This window comes from Crocuta crocuta, unplaced genomic scaffold, assembly GCF_008692635.1.
Source record: "Crocuta crocuta isolate KB4526 unplaced genomic scaffold, BGI_CrCroc_1.0 scaffold405, whole genome shotgun sequence".
Classification (NCBI taxonomy): domain Eukaryota; kingdom Metazoa; phylum Chordata; class Mammalia; order Carnivora; family Hyaenidae; genus Crocuta; species Crocuta crocuta.
In genome coordinates, this window is record NW_027531506.1 from 125,885 (window position 1) to 144,952 (window position 19,068).

The 19,068-nt window shown below is 39.1% G+C and overlaps 1 pseudogene; it reads left to right on the forward strand.

Annotated features, from left to right (window-relative positions):
• Positions 1-5,733: 5,733 nt before the first annotated feature.
• LOC144238508 (olfactory receptor 5AK3-like) lies at positions 5,734-11,795 on the forward strand (annotated as a pseudogene).
• The last annotated feature ends 7,273 nt before the right edge of the window (positions 11,796-19,068 follow it).

A 19,068-nucleotide genomic window follows, 5' to 3' on the forward strand; every position in this document is an offset into this window, starting at 1 on the left:
GTTGGACCCAAGTCATTAAAATTCAGCATATCAGGGGCGCCTGGGTGGCTTAGTCGGTTAAGTGCCCGACTTCAGCTCAGGTCATTATATCACCATTTGTGAGCTCAAGCCCCGTGTTGGACTCTGTGCTGACAGCTCAGAGCTTGGAGCCTAATTTGGATTCTGTCTTACTCTCTCTGTCAAAACTAAATAAACATTATAAAAATTTAAAAAATAAAATAAAATTCGGCACATCAAAGCATCAAGTAGGGATGTTTGACCATTATTTAATGTTTCTGAAGTTGGGAACATGTTTATATCATAAACCAATGCTACTGATTTCAATAGATAAGTTATTTAAATGCAAGAAACATAGTAACATCTCCTGGGACTAATTTTCCCCTGAATATAGTTTAAAAATTTTTTTAATGTTTTATTTATTTCTGGGAGAGAGACAGCATGAACAGTGGAGGATCAGAGAGAGAGGGAGACACAGAATCTGAAACAGGCTCCAGGCTCTGAGCCAGCTGTCAGCATGGAGCCTGACACGGGGCTGGAACCCATGAAGTGTGGAGATCATGACCTGAGCCGAAGTCGACGCTTAACCAACTAAGCCACCCAGGTGCCTTCCCCTGAATATAGTCTGAGAAATATGTCTCATACACTCCATACTTTATTAAGATTATTTAAGATATTAAGAAGTACATAAAGATTTTACAAAGTAATGCGTTTCTTCAAATATATTTCAGACACGTACTTAAAGACTAAGAAAACCTCCATTTTGTATATAATAAAATTGAAGTTCATTAATTTCCATTCACTTAAATGACTTCTCTAAATTGTCTACAAAGAGACCATATGTTCTGTTCCAATTATTGCATAAACCTGAGTGGTAAATAAGTGCACTGCTTAAAAAAGTACCGGGGCGCCTGGGTGGCTCAGTTGGTTAAGCGTCCGACTTCGGCTCAGGTCATGATCTCACGGTTCGTGGGTTCGAGCCCCGCATCGGGCTCTGTGCGGACAGCCAGTTCAGAGCCTGGAGTCTGTTTCAGATTCTGTGTCTCCCTCTCTCTCTCTGACCCTCCCCTGCTTATGCTGTCTGTCTGTCTGTCTGTCTCTCTCTCTCTCAGAAATAAATAAAAAACATTAAAAAAAAAAAAGAAAAGTGCCTTATGACTCTGGCTATACTTCTTAATATTCTCATATTAGTTTTATTCTCTAGCACTTGAAAACACTTATTTCTTATGTGATGTTATGACTTATGCTTGTCATTAGTTACCCTCTTTATTCTGAGTCTTGAATAAAGTAAGGACACTTTTGAAAACATTTTCTATATCTCTACCCCCCAAAATAGAAAATCTAGTAGAAGGGTCCAGAAACATAACCAATTAATTTGTCAAAGGTGTACTGTTTTAGTCAAGGCAAATAACTTTGAACTATAGGAATTCAATGGGAAGTTTAAGGGAGGCCCACAGCCCTTCAAATCAGGAAGACAAACTGTTGACAAGGGAGCTTTAGTAGGTAGATTGAGGGTGAGTGTTGGAAACCACCACATAAATCTAGAGAGGCCATGCTAGCTACATGAAGAAGCAAGTTTCACATGAAAATAACACCAGACAAATGATCTGGTCAGAAAATCACAAAGACCACTAAGCAAGAGAAGAAGATATATTTTTCAAATATGATATCCTGCATTAATTCTGAAAGAAGAAAAAAAATTAACTTGGAGTTAATGTGGAATGACCAGAATCTTCTCAGCAAAGACTCTGCCTTTATAAAGGAGGAGACCTTCTATAAAAGGAAGGTCTGAGTACCTTCAAAGATCAGGATCAGGGACAATTGCTACAGAGTCATTGGCAAAGTAGACAAAGGGTGTCCTGACATCATGGAGTGGAAAACCAGAGACTAAAGTACAATATGGTGACTATTGTTAAAATACTTTACTGTATGTTTGAAACTTGTTGAGAGGGTAAAAAGAAGGTAAATGATAACCATGTAAAGTGATAAATATATTAGCAAGTTTGTGGCAATCATTTCATGATGGATACTTATATCAAAATAACAAGTTTTACATCTCAAATATATACAAACTTCGTCAATTATACTTATGTAAAGCTGGTGGGGAAAGATGGTAAAACAAAGAACTTAGTACATGTTGAGAAGTCTAAGCGACCAAATTGGAAATAAAGTGCAAAATGCATAGTCACATAGTACTCTTAATACCGAGGTGAAAAGAAATCTCAAAAGGAATTAAGTTCTGTGACCAATGTACACAAGCAGTGAAATTCCTGAAATTTATAGGAAGAAGGAAATGGTTGATCTGGGCTCTTATCAGGGAATGATTAGTGACTGTTAGCAATTTTCCAAAAGAGAGATTTCCTTTCTGACATCTGGAGTAGTAATAGTCTGATGTTGTAGAATCATACATTGCTTCATAAATTACCAGCTGCACTTACTGTTTCATAAATCAGTAGCAGCTCATGACTTATAAGAGCTTTTGGGGTCCTTATAGGGATGATCTCTAAAAATTTATGACAGAGGCTCAATTCTTCAACCAAAATTTGAAGTAGGTGATTATCAAGATAGTTAACTTTATAGAAGTTTGGAAAAAGAATGACTCAGAGACGAGACTACCTATGGAAGCTGAAAGTCAACGAATCTTCTCATCATTCCTTATGAGTATTCACAAGCTCCTGTAAAATGTAGCTGGTTGTCTATCCATTTTTCCTCTTACTTCTCCCTAAAAGAACGCTTATTTCGTGTGGATAATGATGCAGTCAGGCAAAAAGATATTACCTATTGTCAGCTTTCTTGGTAGCTATGATAGCATGTATCTTAGTTTGCATTCCTGAGATAAAGATTTGGGTAAAGTTAACATATTTGCCAGAGGTGTAGAGTGAAAAATGAACCTTCACCTAAAGAACAGTCTGATCTTTGCCTGCAGCTACTGGAGTGATCTGTGAGTCCCTGGACTGTCCTTCCTAATAAGAATGTCTTTGTTTTCCTGGAGGATTTAGCCATGGGATAATCTAACTTTGTGATTTATGATGGAAGCTTTGAGACATCCCATATCAGTTCCAACTACCAGGGGAACTTGGGACTAAAAGTACTATCCCCAACCTCCAGGAGAGGTTGAGAATGAAAAGTCAGCCACATGAACAAAATGCCATAAATAAAGCCATAAAGAAACTGGACACTAAAGTATCCTAAAGGTGAGTCTCCCAGGTCAGCAATACTACATGTGAGTTGCCACACAAGACATTCAGAAGGGTAACACATTCCTGAGAACGATGGAAGCTTTGTGCTTGCACCCTCAGAAACTTTGCCTTATGCATTTTCCCCTTTGGCCTCTTTTAATTTTTATTTTTTCATTATAATCAAACTAAAATTGCAGGTATAGTGCTTTCCTGATGTGTTAGCCTCTTAGGATTCCATTATAATTTACCATAGACTGAGGGGCTTCTAAACAACAGATATTTATTTCTCACAGTTCTGGAAGTTAGAAGTCTGAGAAAAGAATGCCAGAATGGTCAGGGTCTGGTGAGAGCTGCCATCTGAGTTATGGACTGGCAGCCTCTATTGTGTCCACAAAGCAAGAAAATGAGCTAGAGAACTCTCTGGGGTCTCTTCTTTAAGAGCATGAATCTTACACATCAGGTTTGGACCCTCAAGTTGTAACTCCTTCCGAAGCCCTCACCTCCATATATACCATCACCTTGGGGCTAGGATTTCAACAGGAGGATTTGGAAGGCCACAAATATTCAGCCCATATCAATGTGGTGAAATTCAGTGAGCCATTCTAGTGAATTATCAAACCTGAGAGTGATTGCAGAAAGACCCCCACATTTTTAACCAGCTACAAATGGGTGTGGCTCTAGGAACCCCTGGACTTTTTACTAATATCTGGAGTGACATCAGTCCTATGGGAACTCTTCCCCCAGACTGTGCAATTTGTTAGACTCTTTGAAGAGGGTGATCCCAAACAGCAGAGAGCAGGAGGGGTGAGCCATAGAAAGATGGAAACAAGGAAAGGGTGAATAACTTAGCTGGCTTACACCCTGGGAACTGGGATTCAGTCTCAGTCTCTGAAGGATGACAATTATTCCATTCTTTCCCCCACTGCTTAAAAGTCACATAAGAGATATTTGAGCTTCTGAGATCTTCCTGAGGCAGAGAAGCAGAGAGATACCATAGGAAACCAGATACTAGGAGCACAGACAGTGCTGTCCACCAGTCATGAAATGAAGTAACTGAGAAAATGTGGACCAAGACACTGAGCTCTCTGCTACCCATATAAAACATTTCCAGCCAGTGAGATGTGAGTAGATGTCTGCTGGATTTGAAGAAAGTGTTCATTTTCCTAATGAAGAGTGTATATCTCGTCACCCTACCTTCCTGAATCCTTTTTTCTGCTCTGACAGGGAATATGGTGTCTCACTATAGGAGACATGTTAGACTGTGGGGCAACCAGCATATGAGAAAGACTAGGCAAATCACAAAGTGCAAGCCTAAACTTTCAAACTATTGTAATGAAGGAAAAATAAGTCCTCTTTTTGTTAGCCAAAGTAAATTGTTTTTTTTTTTTTTATACCAGACTAGAACATATTCCTAACTGAGATACTGGTCATGCAATAAGTAATGTTGAATGTTGATTCACCATACCTTCTCAGGTATGCTTGTTAATCAAAAGTTAGAGGCTCCCTGAATCTAGCCTTCTACTCTAACTGATTAAAGTTTTCACCCTAGCAACTTTAGAGCCCAAATCTTCTCAAAATAGTTTATTCCACAGACTGTTATCCGAAACATTCTGATGACTTAAGGTGTGATTGGAAGAAAGGGTATCTTTATCCAGGACTTATTTTTTAAATAGGTACATTTTTAGAAAAACAAAAGAAGACATAATGAGTATTTTTCTTCAAGTAAGCAAACAATGATCAAAGTGCTAATATAAAATATGTTCAAATAGTAATAACCCTATTTGTCAAATTAGGGACATATGCCCCTAAATTTAGACTAGCTTTGATTTCTTTTTCTCAGAAAACCATTTTTTTTTTTTGCTGATTATTGTGACAAAGTCAATTTTCTTGACTTGAACACAGATTCTTAGACATATTAAAATTTTTTCACTTTGATTTGTCACTAGAAAAAATTTTTGAAAAGTTGCTTTATAATGAAACAACACACACACTCACACTAACACGTGCGTGCATGCACGCAAGCACACACACACACACACATGAGTCCCTAATGACAGGAGCATGAATTAAATTTATCCTTTGTAGAAAACTTTATATCTTCATTAGAAAGTAACTACTGGGGCGCCTGAGTGGCTCAGTCGGTTAAGCGTCTGACTTTGGCTCAGGTCATGATCTCACGGTTCGTGGGTCTGAGCCCATGTCATGCTCTGTGCTGACAGCTAGCTCAGAGCCTGGAACCTGCTTCACATTCCGTATCTCCCTCTCTCTGACCCTCCCCTGCTCATGCTGTCTCTCTCTCTCAGAAATAAATTTTAAAAAATTAAAAAAAAATTTAGAAAGTAACTACCAAACATTGCCTGTTCCAATTCAGCTCAGCCCCTTGGAATCTCAAATTCCTGAGGGAGCGAATATTGATCCCTTAGGCCCCAGCTATAAACTCCCCAATTAGAAGGAAGCACAGAAACACCATGGTGGTAATCAGCCTTCACCGGCTGCAAAAAGAGAATCTGGAGGCAACTCTGGTGTAAGTAAAACAAATCAAATTCCATTTTTCAACATGAGCCACATTATCATCCCAGTGTGCACTGGAAATGGTGGAGAAAAAGGGTCAGAACCAAAGTTCCAGTATGCTTCACCCAAGACCAAGAATAAGTCCTTCATCCCTGGTGATATAACAGCAATGGAGGGAGAGAACTGAACTGGGCTGGATAGAAATGAACAAATGATTGAAATATTGACTGACTGACTGACTGAATGAATGAATGAATAAATGAATGAAAAGTATGTTTTTCGTATATTTGCATGTGTTATTATGACCAATTCTAAGTAGCCATTCAAAGCCTTGTCCTGGGCTGGGAATTTTACATAAATCACTCACTTTGTCACATCATTACAGTGCAGCCTTTACTTCTCTCTCTTCCTCTTCCTTTTAAAAACAATTAGGGTGTGTGGGGGGAGGGGGGAGATGGGCATGGAGGAGGGCACTTGTGGGGATGAGCACCAGGTGTTATATGGAAACCAACTTGACAATAAACTATCTGTAAAAAAAAAAATTAAACAAATAAAAAATAAAAAAAACAATTAGAGCTATTTCAAAAAGGAACAGTGATAAGATTTATATTTAAAGACTCTCTCCCCACTCCCCTGCCTAAGGATAACCATTAAACATTTATGTGACTCCTTCTTGAGCTCTTTCATGGATAAATAAAGGAAATGAGAAAAAAGAGAGAGTGGGTTTGAGTAGAAGTGTTATTTTCAAAGGGACCACACATTATGTAGTTCTGCAGCCTGCTTTGCTCATTTGACAACAGGACAGGAGCACCTTTCCCTAAGAGCATATATTTATCTCATACTTTTTGGACAGCTTATTGATTCAATAATAAGATTCTTTTCTGATTTATTTAACTCTGTTCCCAAAGTTTTGCTTTTATAAACAGTGCTAAATAAAAATCATGACTTTCTAAGTAATTCTGTGATCCCATTTTATATTTGCTAGACCTGAGGCCAAGAGGAGTTAACCCTTTGACTCTATGAGGTGGTGTGATCAGAATTTAAACACAAGTCAACCTATTTCTTTTCCTTTCTACTTCATGGTGCTTAATATAAGGGAAGCTTCAGAAGCACCAGGGTTCAGTATAGATTAATCATGCTCTGAATACTCAGGTACTCAGCTTGGGGAGTTGTCTCTTGCACTGTTTTACAAAATGATTAAATTGAAATGATAAATGTCATGACTTTATCAAGATTCTAAGTTGAGTGGACCCATGACTAGTTTGAGCTTCCTCTGACAAGTGCTTTTACCCACTTGGATGGAAGCCTCCTTGAAAGGGCTGCATTTTAACCCTTAGTCCTCACTAAATGTTGAAGAGCATTGGTTCTTTTCCATCATGACAGAGTGAAGCCACTCTATTCCTCAAGATATTTCAATGAACCAGATTGCCCAAGATATAGTAACAACAGGTTCAGTTTTCTATAGAAAGGCACATTCTTATCTAAAATTGGTCATCTATGGAGCTACAGCTCTGCCTGGCATTACTGACATCAGATTACAGGAGCTTTCTACTGATGTACTGGGGACATGGTGTTTCTTTTGTGAAGGATTTCTGTTATTGCATAGTATTTAAGGCACATGAAAATAAATTTAAAATAATGTAACAACCAGGGGAGCCTGGGTGGCTCAGTCAGTTAAGTGTCTGACTCTTGATTTCAGCTCAGGTCGTGATCTCACAGTTTGTGAGATCGAGTCCCATGTCGGGCTCCATGCTGACAGCCCAAAGCCTGGTTTGGATTCTCTCTCCCTCACTCTCTGTCCCCCTGCCTCTCTCTCTTCTCTCTCTAAATAAATAAACTTTAAAAAATAAAATGGATATATCACTTTATAGCTATTTTCCTGGTGTAAAACTATTAAAAAATTCCAATGTTCACAAAAAAGTAAAAATATGGAAACCTCCATACACAATTAGCAGGGATGTACACTAGTGCCTCCACTATGCCCTGTTATCTGGTAAAGCTTGGTCAAGATAAATGTATGCATACCCTAAAATTCAAAAGTTTTGTCCCTATGAAAATTTTATGCTGAGTTATTTATAGTGGAGACAAGTTATAAGCAGCCTAGTATCCATTGCTAGGAAAGCACATAGGTAAATTATGACAGACAGACACCATAGAAGAGAGCTACTAAATGTGTGGTCCCTGGACTGGCATCAGTCTTTGGATTTTCTGTTTCCACTCTGTGTTATAGCCCCCTCCCCTGTTTATAGCCTTTGGCCAGTACATAAAGAACTAGAAGATTAGAACACTGTGCGCACAGCAAGCTAGCTTCACCCTTGCAAGATAAGTTTCTCAAGAACTGCACCAAAATGTTAGCCAAGAAGCCAGAGGTCAGTACAATAACTGCGCTGTCTGCCCCTATAGCCTACTTGCCACATAGGCGATATTTGTATCTTAGAGAAACAGGTCCTAGTCACACAGAAGCCTGGGAACCTAGTGCAGCCTGATAAGCTCTCCCCTGCTGCTATTCAGGGCTACTTGATCTGGGTGCTCCCCAAGCATGCCCAGCGCTGAATAAAGAAGTGTGTGTGATGTCAATCTGTGTTCTTGTATTCTGTTCACTGATCTCGGCTCAGATGGCTACAACACAGACACCATAGAGGAGTGCCACTAAATGTGTGGTCCCTGGACCAGCATCAGTCCATGGATATTCTGTCTCCACTCTATGATGTGATAACTATTGAAAGTGAGATTTAGCATCTAAAACTACTACAGAATTTTGACAATGCTGGGAATCTTTTTTTTTTTTTTAAGTTTATTTATTTTGAGAGACAGAGAGCACAAGCTGGGGAGGGGCAGAGAGAGAAGGAGAAAGAACAAATCCCAAGCAAGGTCCATGCTAGCCCATGGAGTCCAATGTAGGGCTCAAATTCATGAACAATGACATCATTGTCTGAGCCAAAACCAAGAGTCAGATGCTTAACTGACTGAGCCACCCAGGTGCCTCAATGCTGAGAATTTTTTATTGATATATGCAAAAACGTTTGTTCACAACATATTATAAATTTTACAAAGAAAGAGGTTCTTTACCTATAAAAACCTTATAAAGAATCCCATAAAAGACTCTACTTCACCATGGGCCCATGATGATATCCAGAGAAGAATTAGTAAGGAGACAAGAAGAGTAAGATGAGAATATAGAAATAAATCAGATCAAGATCATATAGATATTTATGGGTAACTCAAGATTTTCATACATAATAACTTGTATTTATATAAATTGGGATTTATGACTTAAAACGTACACAACATAAAAGAAAGCTTGATTTTTATTCATTTATTTAATTTATTTACTTATTTGTATATTTAAATTTTAGTTAACATAGAGTGCACTATTGGTTTCAGGAGTAGAAATCAGTGATTCATCACTTACTTACAACACCCAGTGCTCATCACAACAAGGGTCCTCCTTAGTACACATCACCCATCTAGTCCATCACTCACCCACCACCCTCCATCAACCCACAGTTTGTTCTCTATCACTAAGAGTCTCTTGTGGTCTGTTTCCTTTTCTCCTATACCCTAGTCTTATATATTCATCTGCTTTATTTCTTACATGAGTGGAATCATATGGCATTTATCTTTCTCTGATTCTCTTAGTTCACTTAGCATAATACAGTCTAGCTCTATTCATGTTATTGGAAATAGCAAGATTTCATTCTTTTTGATGGCTGAGTAATATTCCATTGTATATATACACCACATCTTCTTTACCTATTCATCAGTTGATGGACTTTTAGGCTCTCTCCATGGTTTTGGTGTTGTTGATAATGCTGCTATAAACATTAGCATGTACCCCTTCAAATTTGTATTTTTGTATCCTTTGGGTAAATATATAGTTATTGACATTACTGGATCATAAGGTAGATCTATTTTTAGTTTTTTGTTTTTTGAGGAACCTCCATACTGCTCTCCATAGTGGCTGCTCCAGTTTGCATTCCCACCAGCAGTGCAAGAGGGCTCCTCTTTCTCCATATTCTTGCCAATGCCTGTTGTTCCTTGTGTTAATTTTAGCTATTCTGACAGGTGTGAGGTGGTAACTCATCGTGGTTTTGATTTGTAGTTCCCTGATGACAAGTGATGTTGAGCATCTTTTCATGTCAGCTTTCTGGATACCTTCTTTGTAAAAGTCTATTCCTGTCTTCTGTCCATTTCTTCTTCTTCTTTTTTTAAAAGGTTTATTTATTTTTGATAGAGACAGAGACAGAGCATGAGCAGGGGTGAGGCAGAGAGAGAGGGAGACACAGAATCCAAAGCAGGTTCCCAGCTCTGAGCTGCCAGCACAGAACCTGATGTGGGGCTCACACCCACAAAACGTGAGATCATGACCTGACTCAAAGTTGATGACCTGAGCCAAAGTCAGATGCTCAACTGACTGAACTGAATGTCCCAGTACATTTCTTCACTAGGTTATTTGTATTTTGGGTGTGGGGTTTGATAAATCTTTATAGATTTTGGATACTAATCTTTTATCAGATGTGTCATTTGTAAACGTCTCCCACTCCCTAGGCTGCCTTTTGGTTTTGTTCATTGCTTCCTTTGCTGTGCATAAACTTTGAATCTTGATGAAGTCTCACTAGTTGATGCTTCTCTTGTTTCCCTTGGCTTTGGCAACATCTAGTAAGAAGTTGCTCTGACTGAAGTAAAAGAAGTTGTCTGTGTTGTCCTCTAGGATTTAAAGAAATCTTAATTTTTAAAGTATGATTTACATATTTCCTAATTGACATAGTTGAGAAATATATTTAACAAAAGCTTAAATTCTTAGTCTAACTGAAGAATCAGTTTTCACCCTCATAACAAAGAAACTGATCCATGGAAGTTTCCCCCAAAGTATACACCTAAATTATCTAAGTCAGATGTCATGGTATATAGTCTTTAACTGCAGAGTCAATTATGTCATAGAAAATATCATCTGACTCCACCGTGAAACCAAATAGTATACCATTTCCAGTTGCAGAATTAAACGATCACATGGTGTTATCATTCTCTGCTCTTCTATGTTTGCACCTTTTCAGCTGATACTTAATCTTGGCTGGCCATGGAATAAAACAATGGCATTGAAGTAAGTAAGTTCATTCTCCTGGGAATTTCTGGTCAACACAAGTCTTGGCATATTCTCTTCATAGTATTTCTAGTGACCTATGTGGCCACCCTAGTGGGTAAAATTGGGATGATCCTATCATCAAGATTGATTCTTGGTTTTACATACCAGTGTACTTTTTCCTCCAGTAGTTGGCATTTGTTGATCTCTGCTATACTTCTTGTATCTTTCCCAAGATTCTGCAAAACTTAATAGAAACAGAGCAATCCATCTCAGTCATAGGATGTATGGTGCAATTACTATTCTGAGCTGTCAGCACAGAGTATGCTGCTGGGCTCAAACTCATGCAAGGTGAGATCATGACCTTGAGCCGAAGTCAGACACTCAATCTACTGAGCCACCCAGGCGCCCCTGAGGTGCTTTTATAACAACTGACTGCTACATTCTGACTGTGATGGCATTGCACTAGTATGTGGCCGTCCGCAGCCCATTCCGCTATCCAACATTCATACCCGGTCTACATTCAACTCCTAGTTGGCTCATACTTTATAGGTTTCCTAAATGTTTCTGTAAACACAGGTTTTACTTTCTCATAGAATTTTTGCAAATCCAATAAAATTAACCATTTTCCTGTGATGAACCCCCAATTTTAGGTCTCTCTTGTTCCAACCTTGACTTCAACATCAAGCTGCTAACTGTCTTTGTGGGTTTAACTTAATGTTCACTGTACTGGTTGTCATCTTTTCCTACATATATATCCTGCCTGCCATCCTGAAGATATCTTCCACTGCAGGGAAGAAAAAAAGCCTTTTGCACGTGCGCCTCTTACCTGACAACAGTGACCGTTTTTTATGGGACTCTCTCTTACATGTATCTGTACCATGGGACCAACGAGTCTCAAGAACAAGAAAAAAATGGCTTCTGTGTTTTATGGCATTATGATCCCTATGTTAAATGGCCTCATCTACACTCTGAGAAACCAAGATGTGAAGGAAGCCCTAAAAGTGGTTAGAGAGATGTGCTTCTAGTTTGATCATTGATTTTAATTTTGTACATTTGTAAACAACCAAACTGATGGTGCCAAGTTTTAAGAAATCAAAACCAAAGAGCCAAACAACATGGAAAAGTTGCTCAACAATTTAATACTGAGCTGCAAATTAAAATAACAAGGAGAGGACACCTGGGTGGCTCAGTGAGTTAAGCTTTTGATTTCTGCTTAAGTCATGATCTCAAGATTCCTAGGTTCAAGTCCTGCATAGGGTTCTGTGCTGACAGCTCAGAGCCTGGAGCCTGCTTCGGATTCTGTGTCTCCTTCTCTCTCTGCCCCTCTCCTGCTCACGCTCTGTCTCTCAAAAAGAAACACTAAAATTTTTAAAAAATATATTGCAGAATTCATTCCTTCATTTCATCTATTCCCTGCCTTGTTCGCAGGAAAAGTTAAGAGCATATTATGGAGTCTCTAAACATAAATTTTAGAATTTTTATTTAAATTTCAACTCACTACAACACAAAGCTGTTTTGACAGTTGTCAATCTGAAAAGATTATTTTAATACCCATTTGATAACTGATCATAAGCTTTCCTTTTGAGACGAATTATTCTGCAAAACTTCATCATAGATGATCAGAGATTGAGGTAGCTTCAATGAGCACTAGCACAATAATCCAATGATTTATAAAGGAATATAAGTAAGGGATGTGGCTGCTTCATCCTTGTGAGTTTTCGCATTTTCTGGCAAATGTGAGCATAAAGAGAAGCGGGGGAGTTGGTTGAAAAAAATGAGACCTTTACCTTAAGACTTATAAAAGGTAAGCTGGAGAAATTCAAACACTGGGAATAAGTCTCCTGGAAAATCATTTCACGGAAGTCAAATTACAATGCATCATTCCATGGGCAAAAGCCATGGATGTCTTCCTTTTATGTAAGAGTGTTTATTATATTCCTAGAGAAAGAATCAGACTTATTATTAGCTAACATTAGTACAATCTTTCAATGTGTCCACATAGAGTAGATAGATACATTATCTCGTTGACTTTTAACATTACAATCCCTGTTTTCAAATTATGAAAAACTGGTAATCCCTCTTTTCATGTTATGTAACCCAGAAAAGTTGATCAACCTGTTCAAGGCAAGTAACTAAAGTATAGAACCAGGATTTTAATTTAATTCCAGAGACTGAACTCTTAGTTCAGATGAACACACATTTCATATTAAGAAGCCTGGACTATGAGAAGAGGAACAAAGTCTTTTTAAATGCCCTAAACAGCTGGTGAGTGGAAACTTGTGAACTTCTCTGATCCCCAAGTGATTATCTGAATGCTCATTAGGTGATATTTTTAACAATTGTTTCCCCTATTCATCAGGGTCTTTCACAAGCCCCAGCATGACCATCATGGGTAAGTGGCTTCCATTGCTCAAAAGCAGGCTCTTAGCAAGAGTCCCCATTGTGACTCCTACCTCTGAAAGTTTAAAAAATTAAAATGACAGGGACACCTGGGTGTCTCAGTCAGTTGGGCGGCCGATTTCGGCTCAGGTCAGGACCTCACGGTCTGTGGGTTCGAGCCCTGCATCAAGCTCTGTGAGGGGAGCTTGCTTCCAATTCTGTGTCTCCCTCTCTCTCTGGCCCTCCACTGCTTGCTCTCTACCTCTCTTTCTCAAAGATAATAAACATTAAAAAATTAAAAAAAAAGAAATTCAAATTACAAATTTGAATTGTATAAGTTATATGAATTCCAAAGTTACTTGAACATTCCATGTCTCAGTTTTTCTCTCTGTAAATTGATGTTACGAATAGTCCCTAATTCACAGAGCTGTTGTGAGAATAGAATGAGTTCAATAGATGTGAAATACTTGGCACAGTGTCTGACATGTAGTTCACACTCAGTAAATGTTAGCGATTAACATGATTATTCGTTCATTCAACACACAGTTTTGACAATATACATTCCAAGAGCTATGCTAGGTGCTAGAACTGCACAAACGTATATGTCAGTCTACTCCATGGAGGATCTCAACACAAACAGATAAAAAGATTCTTTTAATTACAAAATGAAATCATAATTACAGCAACAGAAGATTTGAGATATTGTGGGAGCCCAGAAAAGGGAGCCTAACATAGGAAGAAGGAAGGAAGTCTTCCCAGAGAAGAGAACCTTGCAATTGTACTTTGATAAGCCACATAAACAGGAAAGCCAAAGAGAATTGGAGAAGGGTACTAAGCAATTGAAAAATTAAAGATAGCTATACCTTAGAAACATCATGCTGAGTGAAAAAAAAGTAAGAATGAAATTTATGACATTATACACTTTCTGTAATATAAAGACTTGCATATTTCATGACAGCCTCCATTTTGCAAAAAAATGCATAATAATCCAAATTTCTCATGAAATATACTGAATAGAAGGACACAATTTAAAAGCATATTAAAGGGAGTAAAGATGGCAGAGGAGCAGGGGCACCCAAAGATTGCCTCCTACCTCAAACACAGTTAGATAATTATTCTGTACACCCAATAAATCAATCTGAGGACTGAGAGGACAAAATTGCCTATCTACAAGAAGAAAACTGACCACCTTGTGGAAGGTAGGATCTGCAGAGAGTTGATTTTTGGGAGCTAAGAACGACAGGTGCTGTGGGGGGGAGGAGGCATGCTTACAGAGACTACCTCATGTTATTTTAAGAAGCAGAATGCAATCTGGTTTAGAAGTCTGAACCATTGCTTGGTTCATGCCTGGCTGGTTTAGCTGTGCTCCTGTGGGGAAGAAGATTGGAGAAATGGGAGTAGGCAGCATGGTATGAGGACCCAGGGTCACATGGGGAGAAATAGTTCACCTGCATGGACTGCATTTGGAGTGGTGTCATGGTCTCTCTGGGGACAGAAGAACTGGCCACATCAATGTGCTGCAATTTTCCCCAGCATAGGAATGGGGAAAACAGCTAAGGGCAGCAAGCCTTGCTACCAGTTTTCTGCTGTGCTTTACCATAAACTCTGAACTGCTGACAGCCAGAATATGTGGGTTCAGCTTTTAGCTTTGTCTAGCAAAGCCAAGGACGGCGGAAAGGATTACTCAAGACTCCTACAAGTCAATAAAGGTGAGAGGGAGGAGAAGGGAAGTCTTCCTGGGCTGTTCTCAAGCTCCTGTATTTATTAAGCACACATTTAGGGAAACATTGAGCTATATCAGTGGGCTATGTGTCAGTAAGAAGGTATGGAAAACATGCAGAAAAGCAAGGCATTGCCAAGACTACAAAAGAGCAGATGCAGAAAGCGTGGTGGAAGAAAAGGTAAGATATCCCATAGACAACATGGTCTAAGAAATCCATGGACACAGGCAGGACCCAACTGCTAGCTATACATTAACTAGATGCCAGCCTGCTGTTTTCAGCAAGGCCAGAAAGCAGTGCTCTGTTTTGCAATGTGTTCCCTATAATTTCCTAACTCTGGACATAGCTATTTGATTTTCCACATATCCCTCTTTTTTGTTTGAAGAATCTTCTTGTTCATGGGAGTTGTGGAGGGCAATTATTCATCATTCATGACATCTTGAAGAGGCCACCGCAGTGTAGGTCACCCAGTGGGCTATAAGAAATACAAAAATGACGGGAGCACCTGGCTGGCTCAGTCAGTTGAGTGTCTGACTTCAGCTCAGGTCATGATCTCACAGTCCGTGGGTTCGAGCCCTGCGTCGGGCACAGAGCCTGGAGCCTGCTTCGGATTCCGTGTCTCCCTCTCTCTCTGACCCTCCCCCATTTACAATCTGCCTCTCCCTCTCTCAGAAATAAACATTAAAAAAAAAATACAAAAATGACGAAGAAGCAAAGAGCTCAAGAATTCCAATTATGTAAACTGTGGCCACGGAACAAGTCAGCTGGATTTAACCATTTCATATTGTCAGATAACTCTTGTTTCAACATGCATCTGTGTTTCCTGTTGAATATCTAACAGTTGTTAATGCAGCCAGGAAGACAGAACATTAATCTCAGATTGTAAATTAGTGGAAAAAGCTCCTCATGGGTGTATTTTTTCTAAATCCTAGGAGTGTTGAGACATATTATGCTGGCAGGAAGTGACACCATTTCTGTCATTTTGTCAGTCACATTGTGTATTTAGATGATCAACAAGTGCCTGTTGGTTGTCCCCATCCACTGGAGAGCTGCTTCTGCAGCTTGTAACCTCTGCATTATACCTTTATCAATCCGTGTTTGCATATGCATTGCTTTGGTGAAATTAGTCATTATGTGACTGGCTACTTTGGCAGTATGGATAGACTGTCAGGGAGACTGCTGCAACAGAGGCTGTGGCCAACATGACAACCAATGAGATAATGAAGGCTTGAAGGCAATGAGCCATCCAACAAATCTTTTAGGTCTCCTCTCAGAAATGGCTTGGGTTAACTCAGAGAGTCCATTGAACCCTTCCCAGGGCCTTGTTAGATTCACTGGCAGCAAAATTTTTTAAGATCAACAAATGTGAGATAGAAAGTTTGGTAATATAATGGCTGATACAGGATGTATACCAAGGTACTTCAAAACAGAGTGGGTTGTCAAGTGATATATTAACTGGCTTAAAGAAAGGGGGATCAATGAAATGAGTCCAATACAGTGTTGAAAAAGCAGTAGAGGTCTGGATTAGAAAAAAATAAAGACTAATCGAATCATTACCTTAGCTGAGTTTTGAGAAACAACAGCTAAGTATGTTAAAACCCTGTCTTCTGGGGTTGGCAGTGCTCCAACACCGCACATGACATCAGTGGTCTGTTGATCGAGCTTCTGAAGTTGTCCCCATGTGACATCATTTGCGTGGTCATTCGTGGGCATGGTCTCCTCTGTTGTCCTTGTAAGGGCAAACTGACCAACTGGGGAAGAGGGTTAAGGGGCTGATCCTTCCAATTCATGGTATGGTTTAATTAGCCGGGCAGGCGCCCAGTGCAGTGCTGATGGCAGAAGAACATATGCGTATCACTTTCCCCGTGTTATCAGTTCATAAGGTCCTCTCCATGACTTGTCACATTGTGTGTCTTTTTTTAAAAAATCTTTTAAATATTTATTTATTTCTGAGAGAAAGAGAGACAGAGAGAGTGAGAGACAGAGAGAGTGGGGAAGAAGCAGAGAGAAAGGGAGACACAGAATCTGAAGCAGGATCCAGGCTCTGAGCTGTGAGCACAGAGCCCGATGAGGAGCTCAAACTCATGGACAGACAATGAGATCATGACCTGAGGCAAAGTTGGGCGCTTAACTGATTGAGCCACTCAGACACCCCTTACCTTGTGTGTCTTTAAGTAGCCCCTTGGCCCTGATATTTGAGCTGGAAGATGGGGCAAAATGCCATTTGGCAGCTGTGAGGCCACGGGAATCACAATTTTAAAAACTCAGAGTGTATAAGGATTTATATGGTGAATTCCAAGGGGACGCGTTATGTAGGTTACCCCTTTTTTGTTTGTGAACCATTTGTTTTAAAGTGACATGTGTCTGTTCTATAATAGCTTGCCCAGTAAGGTTATATGCCATGCCTTCAATGTGTTGTATATTCCAGTTTTTGAAGAATTCCTTTACCATTGAGGAAATGTATCCAGGCCCGTTGACAGTTTTGATTTGTCGAGGTTTACTTGCTTGTGAAAATGAATGTAAAAAATGATGAACGATCTTTTTTTTTTTTTGCATTTTCTCCACTGTGAATAGAGGCCATTATAAATCCTGAAAAGGTGTCTCCAGACACGTGGATATATCTTTGATGTCCGAATGGGGCATAATGTGTAATATCAGTTTGCCAAAGCTGATTTGCATTTAGACCTCTGGGGTTAATTCCCTATTGTTTTGTCTTCTTGATTGCTGTTGACAATTGCTGTTGTAGATATCAAGAATTTGTTTAGCTTGAGTAAAGTTAAGATGGAATTGTTTAATAAGGGACTTATCATTTTGATGAAAAAGTAGTGAGATAATTGAACAGTTTTAAAAGCCATATCGTTGGGGCGCCTGGGTGGCTCAGTCGGTTAAGCGTCCGGCTTCGGCTCAGGTCATGATCTCACGGTTCATGGGTTTGAGCCCCGCGTCAGGCTCTGTACTGACAGGTAGCTCAGAGCATGTTGACTGTTTCAGATTCTATGTCTCCCTCTCTCTGCCCTTCCCCTGCTCATGCTGTCTCTCTGTCTCAGAAATAAATAAAACATTAAAAAAAAAAGCCATATAGTAACCAACAAAGGTAAGGAAGTTTCCTTCTGTTAAAAGTCCTGTATGTGATCTTATGTGAGTGTTTAAAAGAGGGTGTGTCACTTAACTAGTAAGGGTCATAAAGTTAAAAATAACTAGAGTAAATATGAATTCTTTAATTCCCTAACAGAGGCCTGTATCCCATAAACTACATATTGAGAATCTGCTACCATGTTAATAGGTTGGTTAGGAAATTGTCATAAAGCCATAATAGTGGCCTTTAATTATGTTCTTTGAGTAGATGCTTGTCCTTTAGATATCACTTTATGCCATCACTGATCAAACCAAGCAATAGCAGATTTAGTCGTGCTTCCCCGAGCCATCTATAAAAACAGTGATTGCCTGTGAAATTGGCCATGGAGATACTTTTCTGGGGTAAAGTTTAAAAAGAGGTAATTGTTGTAACAATTTGTCTGTTGGCAGAGAGTATACACGTTGGCCAACAACGCCTACAATAGCAATTTGGAGTTCTATAGATTGAGTAAGAATCCACTGAAAGCATTCATAAGACATCCCAGGGTATATGAAATCACGATTATATCCCATTAGTTGTTGGCAATGATATCTGCCCTTAAATAATAACTCTGTAATTTGTTGTATATAAAGAGTGAAGATTTTCTTAAATGAGTAGGAAAGAGAAAACCATTCTAAACATTGAATTTCCTTTACAAGTTGGCCTGGAAGTCCCATGGGAATATGGAAGTTAGGAAATATAAATAGATAAATGGGGTAACCTAACTGTTGGTAATGCAGTTGCTTGTTTTTAAATGCCTCTTCAATAATAATTAATTCTTTTCCTGCTTTGGGGTCTAAGCCAAGAGAAGAATATAAAGCAGTGTCTTCTTTTAAAATATGACATAAATTAGAGAGTTGTCCTGTAGTAGTTTCCAAAGTGGGCAACCCCAATTAATAGCTCCCCCAAAGTTTTGCAAGTCATTTAAGATATGTAAATGAGTAGTATCTAAGGAGATGTGTTTAGGCCATATTGTCTGAGAAAAGACTATATGTCCTAGATATTGTCAAAGCTCCTGCATTTGAACATTTTCAGGAGTTATTTGAAGCCCATGTTCTTTTGTGAAAAGTTATAAGTGTTGGT